Source organism: Dreissena polymorpha, unplaced genomic scaffold, assembly GCF_020536995.1.
Source record: "Dreissena polymorpha isolate Duluth1 unplaced genomic scaffold, UMN_Dpol_1.0 chrUn125, whole genome shotgun sequence".
Lineage (NCBI taxonomy): Eukaryota > Metazoa > Mollusca > Bivalvia > Myida > Dreissenidae > Dreissena > Dreissena polymorpha.
Genome location: NW_026273439.1, coordinates 1 through 14,472, shown reverse-complemented (window position 1 = coordinate 14,472; position 14,472 = coordinate 1). Strand labels below are relative to the sequence as shown.

The 14,472-nt window shown below is 38.4% G+C and overlaps 1 long non-coding RNA gene across 4 annotated transcripts; it reads left to right on the top strand.

Annotated features, from left to right (window-relative positions):
* Positions 1-469: 469 nt before the first annotated feature.
* On the top strand, positions 470-10,214 carry LOC127864110 (uncharacterized). 4 transcript variants are annotated; one of them, XR_008041472.1, is made up of 5 exons: positions 470-987; positions 1,221-1,313; positions 4,189-4,281; positions 7,154-7,246; positions 10,120-10,214. It is a non-coding gene; the product is annotated as an uncharacterized LOC127864110 (long non-coding RNA). The 4 variants fall into 4 exon arrangements; XR_008041473.1 differs by lacking the exon at positions 1,221-1,313; XR_008041475.1 differs by lacking the exon at positions 4,189-4,281.
* Positions 10,215-14,472: the final 4,258 nt, after the last annotated feature.

The window sequence follows — 14,472 nt, the reverse complement described above, 5'->3', positions numbered from 1 at the left end:
CTGATAAGTGCCAAGGTTCTTGTTTTTCCCTGTGCTGTATCTATTTTTGTTAATTTTTAAGATTGGCCAGTGGTCATCTCTATAACTTTTGGATTACCTCCCTTTCATTGGGAGATATTGTCATTTTAGTCCATTGTGGCAGCCAAAGCCATGTTTAATCAAATGTTTACATTACTCAAAGTACTGTGCTTGTTTGTAGAAGAAAATTCAGTGGTAGGTTTGCATAAGAAAAGGTAAATCATGTAATTAAATGGGCTTTTTTAAATGAAAATATGTAAAAACTTTCAAAAAATTAACCTTTTTGCTATGCTTTTTGAGGATTTTTCAGCACCAATGCATTGATCAGAAGTGTTTGGCTGTTAATTATCATTTGGACATCATTTTTTAAATGATTGGGTACAACAATGCAGTGTTTGTTGAAATTTGCTTGCAAACATAATGCAATTCCTGGCTCAGTAGTACAGTCTGCAGATAGTGGGAAACAGTACTGAAAATGACCAAATTATCATGTGTAGAAAACAAGGCATAAAAAATACACGAGTCGTCCCAGGATTTTAAAATTTATTGTACACACTCATATATGAGTAAACCTCATGAAAATAGTCAACTTTCCTGATTCTACCATAGTATGGTGTTTCTTAAGGTAGCACTATACAGTTTTGAGCCTTAGTGTCGAATTGGCAGGGGAGAAATTTCTAATAAATAGGGATACAATAAAACTGAGCAGCAATAATAGTGTTTTACAAGTTTAAAGTATCAGATTTGAGTGGTGGTGGTTTGAAATGCATGCTTAGTGAATTCGAAAATGTGTCCAGTGCCTAGCCAGTGTGTCTGCTGGGCAGTCAAGGTCATGAAATACGTACATGCTGGTTTCTAGCTCCGAAGGCTAATTTTGCATGAATTTTAAAGGTGCCTCCACTCAACTGAATTTCTGCAAAAAAACCGCGTGGATGACCCTAGGATTCTTCGGTGTCGGTCAAATATCTGGTTAGTGATGCAGTAAAGCAGAAAGTGTTTAATGAACTGGCATTTGCAGTTAAGTGGTAAATTTGTGTTGAAAATCACAGAAATGGCCTCGAAAACAGGTGACATTCAGACCCCTAAATTGGCTGATTTTCCATGATAAAAATATACAGCAAGTGGGTGCACCATGGCTATCCATGTATTTTCTGGAAGACATACCCCCAACAATACTGAAGATATGTTTTGTATGATTTCAGGTGTAGACGTTGTGTTAGCTGTGAGGACGGACAGTGCCCCCACCCCGGCAGCCAGTAGCCGATTTGTGAAAAACTGTAGTGTGCCCCCTTAAGGTAAAGTGTCAATTTTTCAAGTCCTGTCAAAAACATTTAATTGCATTTAAAAATGTTGCTGAACATGTCAGCATTTTATTTTCGACAATATTTCCAATCGGAAAACACTTAACACCAGCATACTAAGGGCTCAAACAAAGGGAGGTAACTCAATGTCTGGTATTGGCAATTTTTTATTTATGCACATTAATGGATCTTTACAAGTTTTATTGACCATATTTACCAATTTACAACTGCTTACAAAGATTATTGTGCTAAAGCGAGAGTCCAATAGTGAAATGTAAGGTTTTTCCAGGGGGGAAAATGGACAAAAACAGCATTAATATCCATACTTGTTTGCATTTTCAGTCATAGCTTATGGCCAGTGCATTTCATGCAAGTGTCCCTTCTTTTCACACAGTTCAACGGTTAAAAAACCTTGTAGAACAAAAGTCTGGAGGTGCAGGTGCAGCAGGTGCTTGTCGGTTATGGGTGGGTGAGCATGACCGCTATGGATATGGGGTGCTGCGAGCCACAGTGGCCGGCAAGCGCATACATTTCCTCGCACACCGGCTTGCGTTCTTTTTGCACTTCTTGGGTACAATGATTATGACAGACACAATGAATGTTTCACATATATGTCGCAACAAAACGTGCATTAAGGTGGAACATTTGTCGTATGAGCCCCAATCGGTGAATTATTCTCGAAAAAAGTGCTTGGCGACAAGAGGATGCACTGGTCATCATGGTTACCCGAAGTGTATTATGTGAAAGGTAACTGGTTTGTTGATCACTGTTTACATTGTTTTAAATCTCTGATTTCTTGTTTTTGTTTCTAGTGAAGATTGTTCTTTGTCAATCTGCACATTGCAAACAGATCTAATAACTTATTCCATAACTATGGTCCCCAGCTGAAGATGATGGCTGAGATGAATACAGTGAGTCTTTCAGTAGTGGAAGGTTTGAAACCCGTTTTCGCAAAAAGTATCTGGTTTGCTTATATTGAAAGGATTCCTTTCTTCGTGAATGATAAGTGCTCCGTTTGTCAATATGTTGTAAATTCCTGTACATCTGTGAATGCTGTTTTACTTTAATACCGACAGTGCGAGCCAAAATAAACGTGGCTCTGCCTTTTCCATGCGTTCGAGAATGGGTTGCTGAATGGCATAGGCCGGAAAAATTCCTTTTCCAACATGTGAATTTTGGGGCATAGTTGAAAATTGTCGAGTGCAAACTCTCACATCTGTTTGCATTGTACAGATTGCTTACATATTGAAGTGTTTTGGTATCAAAAGTACTTGATATAGTGTCTTTGAGACGGCTGCTATCCGTATTCGAAAGATGAAGGTGCTGTCCGTATGGCAAATGTTTTACGCTGTACTTTCGAATGCTTGACATGTGGTGCTGGCACACGGTAGACGCTTTTGAGCACTTTGAATGATCGTTGCTGAAACACGGAATTATGTTAGCAAGAGCCTGTGAACTTCTTGTTACAAAGTAATTGCTATCGTTTGATTTTATTGTCTTTAAATTTTGAAGTTCCATTCGCACACGTGTTCGAACACCACTGGCAAGCATTTTTATGTAGTTTGTTTTGTCCTGTGTGCCCAACATTTTTAATCCAGTTTAATCCAGAAAATACTTTCTTTGTATGTGCAAAGGTTTGTTTAATCCCATCTGATAAGTGCCAAGGTTCTTGTTTTTCCCTGTGCTGTATCTATTTTTGTTAATTTTTAAGATTGGCCAGTGGTCATCTCTATAACTTTTGGATTACCTCCCTTTCATTGGGAGATATTGTCATTTTAGTCCATTGTGGCAGCCAAAGCCATGTTTAATCAAATGTTTACATTACTCAAAGTACTGTGCTTGTTTGTAGAAGAAAATTCAGTGGTAGGTTTGCATAAGAAAAGGTAAATCATGTAATTAAATGGGCTTTTTTAAATGAAAATATGTAAAAACTTTCAAAAAATTAACCTTTTTGCTATGCTTTTTGAGGATTTTTCAGCACCAATGCATTGATCAGAAGTGTTTGGCTGTTAATTATCATTTGGACATCATTTTTTAAATGATTGGGTACAACAATGCAGTGTTTGTTGAAATTTGCTTGCAAACATAATGCAATTCCTGGCTCAGTAGTACAGTCTGCAGATAGTGGGAAACAGTACTGAAAATGACCAAATTATCATGTGTAGAAAACAAGGCATAAAAAATACACGAGTCGTCCCAGGATTTTAAAATTTATTGTACACACTCATATATGAGTAAACCTCATGAAAATAGTCAACTTTCCTGATTCTACCATAGTATGGTGTTTCTTAAGGTAGCACTATACAGTTTTGAGCCTTAGTGTCGAATTGGCAGGGGAGAAATTTCTAATAAATAGGGATACAATAAAACTGAGCAGCAATAATAGTGTTTTACAAGTTTAAAGTATCAGATTTGAGTGGTGGTGGTTTGAAATGCATGCTTAGTGAATTCGAAAATGTGTCCAGTGCCTAGCCAGTGTGTCTGCTGGGCAGTCAAGGTCATGAAATACGTACATGCTGGTTTCTAGCTCCGAAGGCTAATTTTGCATGAATTTTAAAGGTGCCTCCACTCAACTGAATTTCTGCAAAAAACCGCGTGGATGACCCTAGGATTCTTCGGTGTCGGTCAAATATCTGGTTAGTGATGCAGTAAAGCAGAAAGTGTTTAATGAACTGGCATTTGCAGTTAAGTGGTAAATTTGTGTTGAAAATCACAGAAATGGCCTCGAAAACAGGTGACATTCAGACCCCTAAATTGGCTGATTTTCCATGATAAAAATATACAGCAAGTGGGTGCACCATGGCTATCCATGTATTTTCTGGAAGACATACCCCCAACAATACTGAAGATATGTTTTGTATGATTTCAGGTGTAGACGTTGTGTTAGCTGTGAGGACGGACAGTGCCCCCACCCCGGCAGCCAGTAGCCGATTTGTGAAAAACTGTAGTGTGCCCCCTTAAGGTAAAGTGTCAATTTTTCAAGTCCTGTCAAAAACATTTAATTGCATTTAAAAATGTTGCTGAACATGTCAGCATTTTATTTTCGACAATATTTCCAATCGGAAAACACTTAACACCAGCATACTAAGGGCTCAAACAAAGGGAGGTAACTCAATGTCTGGTATTGGCAATTTTTATTTATGCACATTAATGGATCTTTACAAGTTTTATTGACCATATTTACCAATTTACAACTGCTTACAAAGATTATTGTGCTAAAGCGAGAGTCCAATAGTGAAATGTAAGGTTTTTCCAGGGGGGAAAATGGACAAAAACAGCATTAATATCCATACTTGTTTGCATTTTCAGTCATAGCTTATGGCCAGTGCATTTCATGCAAGTGTCCCTTCTTTTCACACAGTTCAACGGTTAAAAAACCTTGTAGAACAAAAGTCTGGAGGTGCAGGTGCAGCAGGTGCTTGTCGGTTATGGGTGGGTGAGCATGACCGCTATGGATATGGGGTGCTGCGAGCCACAGTGGCCGGCAAGCGCATACATTTCCTCGCACACCGGCTTGCGTTCTTTTGCACTTCTTGGGTACAATGATTATGACAGACACAATGAATGTTTCACATATATGTCGCAACAAAACGTGCATTAAGGTGGAACATTTGTCGTATGAGCCCCAATCGGTGAATTATTCTCGAAAAAAGTGCTTGGCGACAAGAGGATGCACTGGTCATCATGGTTACCCGAAGTGTATTATGTGAAAGGTAACTGGTTTGTTGATCACTGTTTACATTGTTTTAAATCTCTGATTTCTTGTTTTTGTTTCTAGTGAAGATTGTTCTTTGTCAATCTGCACATTGCAAACAGATCTAATAACTTATTCCATAACTATGGTCCCCAGCTGAAGATGATGGCTGAGATGAATACAGTGAGTCTTTCAGTAGTGGAAGGTTTGAAACCCGTTTTCGCAAAAAGTATCTGGTTTGCTTATATTGAAAGGATTCCTTTCTTCGTGAATGATAAGTGCTCCGTTTGTCAATATGTTGTAAATTCCTGTACATCTGTGAATGCTGTTTTACTTTAATACCGACAGTGCGAGCCAAAATAAACGTGGCTCTGCCTTTTCCATGCGTTCGAGAATGGGTTGCTGAATGGCATAGGCCGGAAAAATTCCTTTTCCAACATGTGAATTTTGGGGCATAGTTGAAAATTGTCGAGTGCAAACTCTCACATCTGTTTGCATTGTACAGATTGCTTACATATTGAAGTGTTTTGGTATCAAAAGTACTTGATATAGTGTCTTTGAGACGGCTGCTATCCGTATTCGAAAGATGAAGGTGCTGTCCGTATGGCAAATGTTTTACGCTGTACTTTCGAATGCTTGACATGTGGTGCTGGCACACGGTAGACGCTTTTGAGCACTTTGAATGATCGTTGCTGAAACACGGAATTATGTTAGCAAGAGCCTGTGAACTTCTTGTTACAAAGTAATTGCTATCGTTTGATTTTATTGTCTTTAAATTTTGAAGTTCCATTCGCACACGTGTTCGAACACCACTGGCAAGCATTTTTATGTAGTTTGTTTTGTCCTGTGTGCCCAACATTTTTAATCCAGTTTAATCCAGAAAATACTTTCTTTGTATGTGCAAAGGTTTGTTTAATCCCATCTGATAAGTGCCAAGGTTCTTGTTTTTCCCTGTGCTGTATCTATTTTTGTTAATTTTTAAGATTGGCCAGTGGTCATCTCTATAACTTTTGGATTACCTCCCTTTCATTGGGAGATATTGTCATTTTAGTCCATTGTGGCAGCCAAAGCCATGTTTAATCAAATGTTTACATTACTCAAAGTACTGTGCTTGTTTGTAGAAGAAAATTCAGTGGTAGGTTTGCATAAGAAAAGGTAAATCATGTAATTAAATGGGCTTTTTTAAATGAAAATATGTAAAAACTTTCAAAAAATTAACCTTTTTGCTATGCTTTTTGAGGATTTTTCAGCACCAATGCATTGATCAGAAGTGTTTGGCTGTTAATTATCATTTGGACATCATTTTTTAAATGATTGGGTACAACAATGCAGTGTTTGTTGAAATTTGCTTGCAAACATAATGCAATTCCTGGCTCAGTAGTACAGTCTGCAGATAGTGGGAAACAGTACTGAAAATGACCAAATTATCATGTGTAGAAAACAAGGCATAAAAAATACACGAGTCGTCCCAGGATTTTAAAATTTATTGTACACACTCATATATGAGTAAACCTCATGAAAATAGTCAACTTTCCTGATTCTACCATAGTATGGTGTTTCTTAAGGTAGCACTATACAGTTTTGAGCCTTAGTGTCGAATTGGCAGGGGAGAAATTTCTAATAAATAGGGATACAATAAAACTGAGCAGCAATAATAGTGTTTTACAAGTTTAAAGTATCAGATTTGAGTGGTGGTGGTTTGAAATGCATGCTTAGTGAATTCGAAAATGTGTCCAGTGCCTAGCCAGTGTGTCTGCTGGGCAGTCAAGGTCATGAAATACGTACATGCTGGTTTCTAGCTCCGAAGGCTAATTTTGCATGAATTTTAAAGGTGCCTCCACTCAACTGAATTTCTGCAAAAAACCGCGTGGATGACCCTAGGATTCTTCGGTGTCGGTCAAATATCTGGTTAGTGATGCAGTAAGCAGAAAGTGTTTAATGAACTGGCATTTGCAGTTAAGTGGTAAATTTGTGTTGAAAATCACAGAAATGGCCTCGAAAACAGGTGACATTCAGACCCCTAAATTGGCTGATTTTCCATGATAAAAATATACAGCAAGTGGGTGCACCATGGCTATCCATGTATTTTCTGGAAGACATACCCCCAACAATACTGAAGATATGTTTTGTATGATTTCAGGTGTAGACGTTGTGTTAGCTGTGAGGACGGACAGTGCCCCCACCCCGGCAGCCAGTAGCCGATTTGTGAAAAACTGTAGTGTGCCCCCTTAAGGTAAAGTGTCAATTTTTCAAGTCCTGTCAAAAACATTTAATTGCATTTAAAAATGTTGCTGAACATGTCAGCATTTTATTTTCGACAATATTTCCAATCGGAAAACACTTAACACCAGCATACTAAGGGCTCAAACAAAGGGAGGTAACTCAATGTCTGGTATTGGCAATTTTTTATTTATGCACATTAATGGATCTTTACAAGTTTTATTGACCATATTTACCAATTTACAACTGCTTACAAAGATTATTGTGCTAAAGCGAGAGTCCAATAGTGAAATGTAAGGTTTTTCCAGGGGGGAAAATGGACAAAAACAGCATTAATATCCATACTTGTTTGCATTTTCAGTCATAGCTTATGGCCAGTGCATTTCATGCAAGTGTCCCTTCTTTCACACAGTTCAACGGTTAAAAAACCTTGTAGAACAAAAGTCTGGAGGTGCAGGTGCAGCAGGTGCTTGTCGGTTATGGGTGGGTGAGCATGACCGCTATGGATATGGGGTGCTGCGAGCCACAGTGGCCGGCAAGCGCATACATTTCCTCGCACACCGGCTTGCGTTCTTTTTGCACTTCTTGGGTACAATGATTATGACAGACACAATGAATGTTTCACATATATGTCGCAACAAAACGTGCATTAAGGTGGAACATTTGTCGTATGAGCCCCAATCGGTGAATTATTCTCGAAAAAAGTGCTTGGCGACAAGAGGATGCACTGGTCATCATGGTTACCCGAAGTGTATTATGTGAAAGGTAACTGGTTTGTTGATCACTGTTTACATTGTTTTAAATCTCTGATTTCTTGTTTTTGTTTCTAGTGAAGATTGTTCTTTGTCAATCTGCACATTGCAAACAGATCTAATAACTTATTCCATAACTATGGTCCCCAGCTGAAGATGATGGCTGAGATGAATACAGTGAGTCTTTCAGTAGTGGAAGGTTTGAAACCCGTTTTCGCAAAAAGTATCTGGTTTGCTTATATTGAAAGGATTCCTTTCTTCGTGAATGATAAGTGCTCCGTTTGTCAATATGTTGTAAATTCCTGTACATCTGTGAATGCTGTTTTACTTTAATACCGACAGTGCGAGCCAAAATAAACGTGGCTCTGCCTTTTCCATGCGTTCGAGAATGGGTTGCTGAATGGCATAGGCCGGAAAAATTCCTTTTCCAACATGTGAATTTTGGGGCATAGTTGAAAATTGTCGAGTGCAAACTCTCACATCTGTTTGCATTGTACAGATTGCTTACATATTGAAGTGTTTTGGTATCAAAAGTACTTGATATAGTGTCTTTGAGACGGCTGCTATCCGTATTCGAAAGATGAAGGTGCTGTCCGTATGGCAAATGTTTTACGCTGTACTTTCGAATGCTTGACATGTGGTGCTGGCACACGGTAGACGCTTTTGAGCACTTTGAATGATCGTTGCTGAAACACGGAATTATGTTAGCAAGAGCCTGTGAACTTCTTGTTACAAAGTAATTGCTATCGTTTGATTTTATTGTCTTTAAATTTTGAAGTTCCATTCGCACACGTGTTCGAACACCACTGGCAAGCATTTTTATGTAGTTTGTTTTGTCCTGTGTGCCCAACATTTTTAATCCAGTTTAATCCAGAAAATACTTTCTTTGTATGTGCAAAGGTTTGTTTAATCCCATCTGATAAGTGCCAAGGTTCTTGTTTTTCCCTGTGCTGTATCTATTTTTGTTAATTTTTAAGATTGGCCAGTGGTCATCTCTATAACTTTGGATTACCTCCCTTTCATTGGGAGATATTGTCATTTTAGTCCATTGTGGCAGCCAAAGCCATGTTTAATCAAATGTTTACATTACTCAAAGTACTGTGCTTGTTTGTAGAAGAAAATTCAGTGGTAGGTTTGCATAAGAAAAGGTAAATCATGTAATTAAATGGGCTTTTTTAAATGAAAATATGTAAAAACTTTCAAAAAATTAACCTTTTTGCTATGCTTTTTGAGGATTTTTCAGCACCAATGCATTGATCAGAAGTGTTTGGCTGTTAATTATCATTTGGACATCATTTTTTAAATGATTGGGTACAACAATGCAGTGTTTGTTGAAATTTGCTTGCAAACATAATGCAATTCCTGGCTCAGTAGTACAGTCTGCAGATAGTGGGAAACAGTACTGAAAATGACCAAATTATCATGTGTAGAAAACAAGGCATAAAAAATACACGAGTCGTCCCAGGATTTTAAAATTTATTGTACACACTCATATATGAGTAAACCTCATGAAAATAGTCAACTTTCCTGATTCTACCATAGTATGGTGTTTCTTAAGGTAGCACTATACAGTTTTGAGCCTTAGTGTCGAATTGGCAGGGGAGAAATTTCTAATAAATAGGGATACAATAAAACTGAGCAGCAATAATAGTGTTTTACAAGTTTAAAGTATCAGATTTGAGTGGTGGTGGTTTGAAATGCATGCTTAGTGAATTCGAAAATGTGTCCAGTGCCTAGCCAGTGTGTCTGCTGGGCAGTCAAGGTCATGAAATACGTACATGCTGGTTTCTAGCTCCGAAGGCTAATTTTGCATGAATTTTAAAGGTGCCTCCACTCAACTGAATTTCTGCAAAAAACCGCGTGGATGACCCTAGGATTCTTCGGTGTCGGTCAAATATCTGGTTAGTGATGCAGTAAAGCAGAAAGTGTTTAATGAACTGGCATTTGCAGTTAAGTGGTAAATTTGTGTTGAAAATCACAGAAATGGCCTCGAAAACAGGTGACATTCAGACCCCTAAATTGGCTGATTTTCCATGATAAAAATATACAGCAAGTGGGTGCACCATGGCTATCCATGTATTTTCTGGAAGACATACCCCCAACAATACTGAAGATATGTTTTGTATGATTTCAGGTGTAGACGTTGTGTTAGCTGTGAGGACGGACAGTGCCCCCACCCCGGCAGCCAGTAGCCGATTTGTGAAAAACTGTAGTGTGCCCCCTTAAGGTAAAGTGTCAATTTTTCAAGTCCTGTCAAAAACATTTAATTGCATTTAAAAATGTTGCTGAACATGTCAGCATTTTATTTTCGACAATATTTCCAATCGGAAAACACTTAACACCAGCATACTAAGGGCTCAAACAAAGGGAGGTAACTCAATGTCTGGTATTGGCAATTTTTTATTTATGCACATTAATGGATCTTTACAAGTTTTATTGACCATATTTACCAATTACAACTGCTTACAAAGATTATTGTGCTAAAGCGAGAGTCCAATAGTGAAATGTAAGGTTTTTCCAGGGGGGGAAAATGGACAAAAACAGCATTAATATCCATACTTGTTTGCATTTTCAGTCATAGCTTATGGCCAGTGCATTTCATGCAAGTGTCCCTTCTTTTCACACAGTTCAACGGTTAAAAAACCTTGTAGAACAAAAGTCTGGAGGTGCAGGTGCAGCAGGTGCTTGTCGGTTATGGGTGGGTGAGCATGACCGCTATGGATATGGGGTGCTGCGAGCCACAGTGGCCGGCAAGCGCATACATTTCCTCGCACACCGGCTTGCGTTCTTTTTGCACTTCTTGGGTACAATGATTATGACAGACACAATGAATGTTTCACATATATGTCGCAACAAAACGTGCATTAAGGTGGAACATTTGTCGTATGAGCCCCAATCGGTGAATTATTCTCGAAAAAAGTGCTTGGCGACAAGAGGATGCACTGGTCATCATGGTTACCCGAAGTGTATTATGTGAAAGGTAACTGGTTTGTTGATCACTGTTTACATTGTTTTAAATCTCTGATTTCTTGTTTTTGTTCTAGTGAAGATTGTTCTTTGTCAATCTGCACATTGCAAACAGATCTAATAACTTATTCCATAACTATGGTCCCCAGCTGAAGATGATGGCTGAGATGAATACAGTGAGTCTTTCAGTAGTGGAAGGTTTGAAACCCGTTTTCGCAAAAAGTATCTGGTTTGCTTATATTGAAAGGATTCCTTTCTTCGTGAATGATAAGTGCTCCGTTTGTCAATATGTTGTAAATTCCTGTACATCTGTGAATGCTGTTTTACTTTAATACCGACAGTGCGAGCCAAAATAAACGTGGCTCTGCCTTTTCCATGCGTTCGAGAATGGGTTGCTGAATGGCATAGGCCGGAAAAATTCCTTTTCCAACATGTGAATTTTGGGGCATAGTTGAAAATTGTCGAGTGCAAACTCTCACATCTGTTTGCATTGTACAGATTGCTTACATATTGAAGTGTTTGGTATCAAAAGTACTTGATATAGTGTCTTTGAGACGGCTGCTATCCGTATTCGAAAGATGAAGGTGCTGTCCGTATGGCAAATGTTTTACGCTGTACTTTCGAATGCTTGACATGTGGTGCTGGCACACGGTAGACGCTTTTGAGCACTTTGAATGATCGTTGCTGAAACACGGAATTATGTTAGCAAGAGCCTGTGAACTTCTTGTTACAAAGTAATTGCTATCGTTTGATTTTATTGTCTTTAAATTTTGAAGTTCCATTCGCACACGTGTTCGAACACCACTGGCAAGCATTTTTATGTAGTTTGTTTTGTCCTGTGTGCCCAACATTTTTAATCCAGTTTAATCCAGAAAATACTTTCTTGTATGTGCAAAGGTTTGTTTAATCCCATCTGATAAGTGCCAAGGTTCTTGTTTTTCCCTGTGCTGTATCTATTTTGTTAATTTTTAAGATTGGCCAGTGGTCATCTCTATAACTTTTGGATTACCTCCCTTTCATTGGGAGATATTGTCATTTTAGTCCATTGTGGCAGCCAAAGCCATGTTTAATCAAATGTTTACATTACTCAAAGTACTGTGCTTGTTTGTAGAAGAAAATTCAGTGGTAGGTTTGCATAAGAAAAGGTAAATCATGTAATTAAATGGGCTTTTTTAAATGAAAATATGTAAAAAACTTTCAAAAAATTACCCTTTTTGCTATGCTTTTTGAGGATTTTTCAGCACCAATGCATTGATCAGAAGTGTTTGGCTGTTAATTATCATTTGGACATCATTTTTTAAATGATTGGGTACAACAATGCAGTGTTTGTTGAAATTTGCTTGCAAACATAATGCAATTCCTGGCTCAGTAGTACAGTCTGCAGATAGTGGGAAACAGTACTGAAAATGACCAAATTATCATGTGTAGAAAACAAGGCATAAAAAATACACGAGTCGTCCCAGGATTTTAAAATTTATTGTACACACTCATATATGAGTAAACCTCATGAAAATAGTCAACTTTCCTGATTCTACCATAGTATGGTGTTTCTTAAGGTAGCACTATACAGTTTTGAGCCTTAGTGTCGAATTGGCAGGGGAGAAATTTCTAATAAATAGGGATACAATAAAACTGAGCAGCAATAATAGTGTTTTACAAGTTTAAAGTATCAGATTTGAGTGGTGGTGGTTTGAAATGCATGCTTAGTGAATTCGAAAATGTGTCCAGTGCCTAGCCAGTGTGTCTGCTGGGCAGTCAGGTCATGAAATACGTACATGCTGGTTTCTAGCTCCGAAGGCTAATTTTGCATGAATTTTAAAGGTGCCTCCACTCAACTGATTTCTGCAAAAAACAACCGCGTGGATGACCCTAGGATTCTTCGGTGTCGGTCAAATATCTGTGTTAGTGATGCAGTAAAGCAGAAAGTGTTTATGAACTGGCATTTGCAGTTAAGTGGGTAAATTTGTGTTGAAAATCACAGAAATGGCCTCGAAAACAGGTGACATTCAGACCCCTAAATTGGCTGATTTCATGATAAAATATACAGCAAGTGGGTGCACCATGGCTATCCATGTATTTTCTGGAAGACATACCCCAACAATACTGAAGATATGTTTTGTATGATTTCAGGTGTAGACGTTGTGTTAGCTGTGAGGACGGACAGTGCCCCCACCCGGCAGCCAGTAGCCGATTTGTGAAAAAACTGTAGTGTGCCCCTTAAGGTAAAGTGTCAATTTTTCAAGTCCTGTCAAAAAAGTAATTGCATTTAAAAATGTTGCTGAAATGTCAGCATTTTATTTTGCGAAATATTTCAATCGAAAACATTAACCCAGCATACTAAGGGCTCAAACAAAGGGAGGTAACTCAATGTCTGGTATTGGCAAATTTTTATTATGCACATTAATGGATCTTTACAGTTTTATTGACCATATTTACCATTTAAACCTGCTTACAAAGATTATTTGCTAAAGCGAGAGTCAATAGTGAAAATGTAAGGTTTTTCAGGGGGAAAATGGACAAAAACAGATTAATATCCATACTTGTTTGCATTTTCAGTCATAGCTTATGGCCAGTGCATTCATGCAAGTTGTCCCTCTTTTCACACAGTTCAACGGTTAAAAAACTTGTTGTAGAACAAAAGTCTGGAGGTGCAGGCAGCAGGTGCTTGTCGGTTATGGGTGGGTGAGCATGACCGCTATGGATATGGGGTGCTGCGAGCCACAGTGGCCGGCAAGCGCATACATTTCCTCGCACCACCGGCTTGCGTCTTTTGCACTTCTTGGGTACAATGATTTGACAGACACAATGAATGTTTCACATATATGTCGCAACAAAACGTGCATTAAGGTGGAACATTTGTCGTATGAGCCCAATCGGTGAATTATTCTCGAAAAAAGTGCTTGGCGACAAGAGGATGCACTGGTCATCATGGTACCCGAAGTGTATTATGTGAAAGGTAACTGGTTTGTTGATCACTGTTTACATTGTTTTAAATCTCTGATTTCTTGTTTTGTTTCTAGTGAAGATTGTTCTTTGTCAATCTGCACATTGCAAACAGATCTAACTAACTTATTCCATAACTATGGTGCCCAGCTGAAGGATGATGGCTGAAGATGACTACAGTGAGTCTTTCAGTAGTGGAAGGTTTTGAAACCCGTTTTCGCAAAAAGTATCTGGTTTGCTTATATTGAAAGGATTCTTTCTTCGTGAATGATAAGTGCTTCGTTTGTCAATATGTTGTAAATTCTGTACATCTGTGAATGCTGTTTTACTTTAATACCGACAGTGCGAGCCAAAATAAACGTGGCTTGCCTTTTCCTGCGTTCGAGAATGGGTTGCTGAATGGCATAGGCCGGAAAAAATTCCTTTCCAACATGTGAATGGTGGGGCATAGTTGAAAATTGTCGAGTGCAAACTTTTCACAATTGTTTGCATTGTAAAGATTGCTTACATATTGAAGTTTTTGGTATCAAAAGTACTTATATAGTGTCTTTGAGACGGGCTGCTATCCGTATTCGAA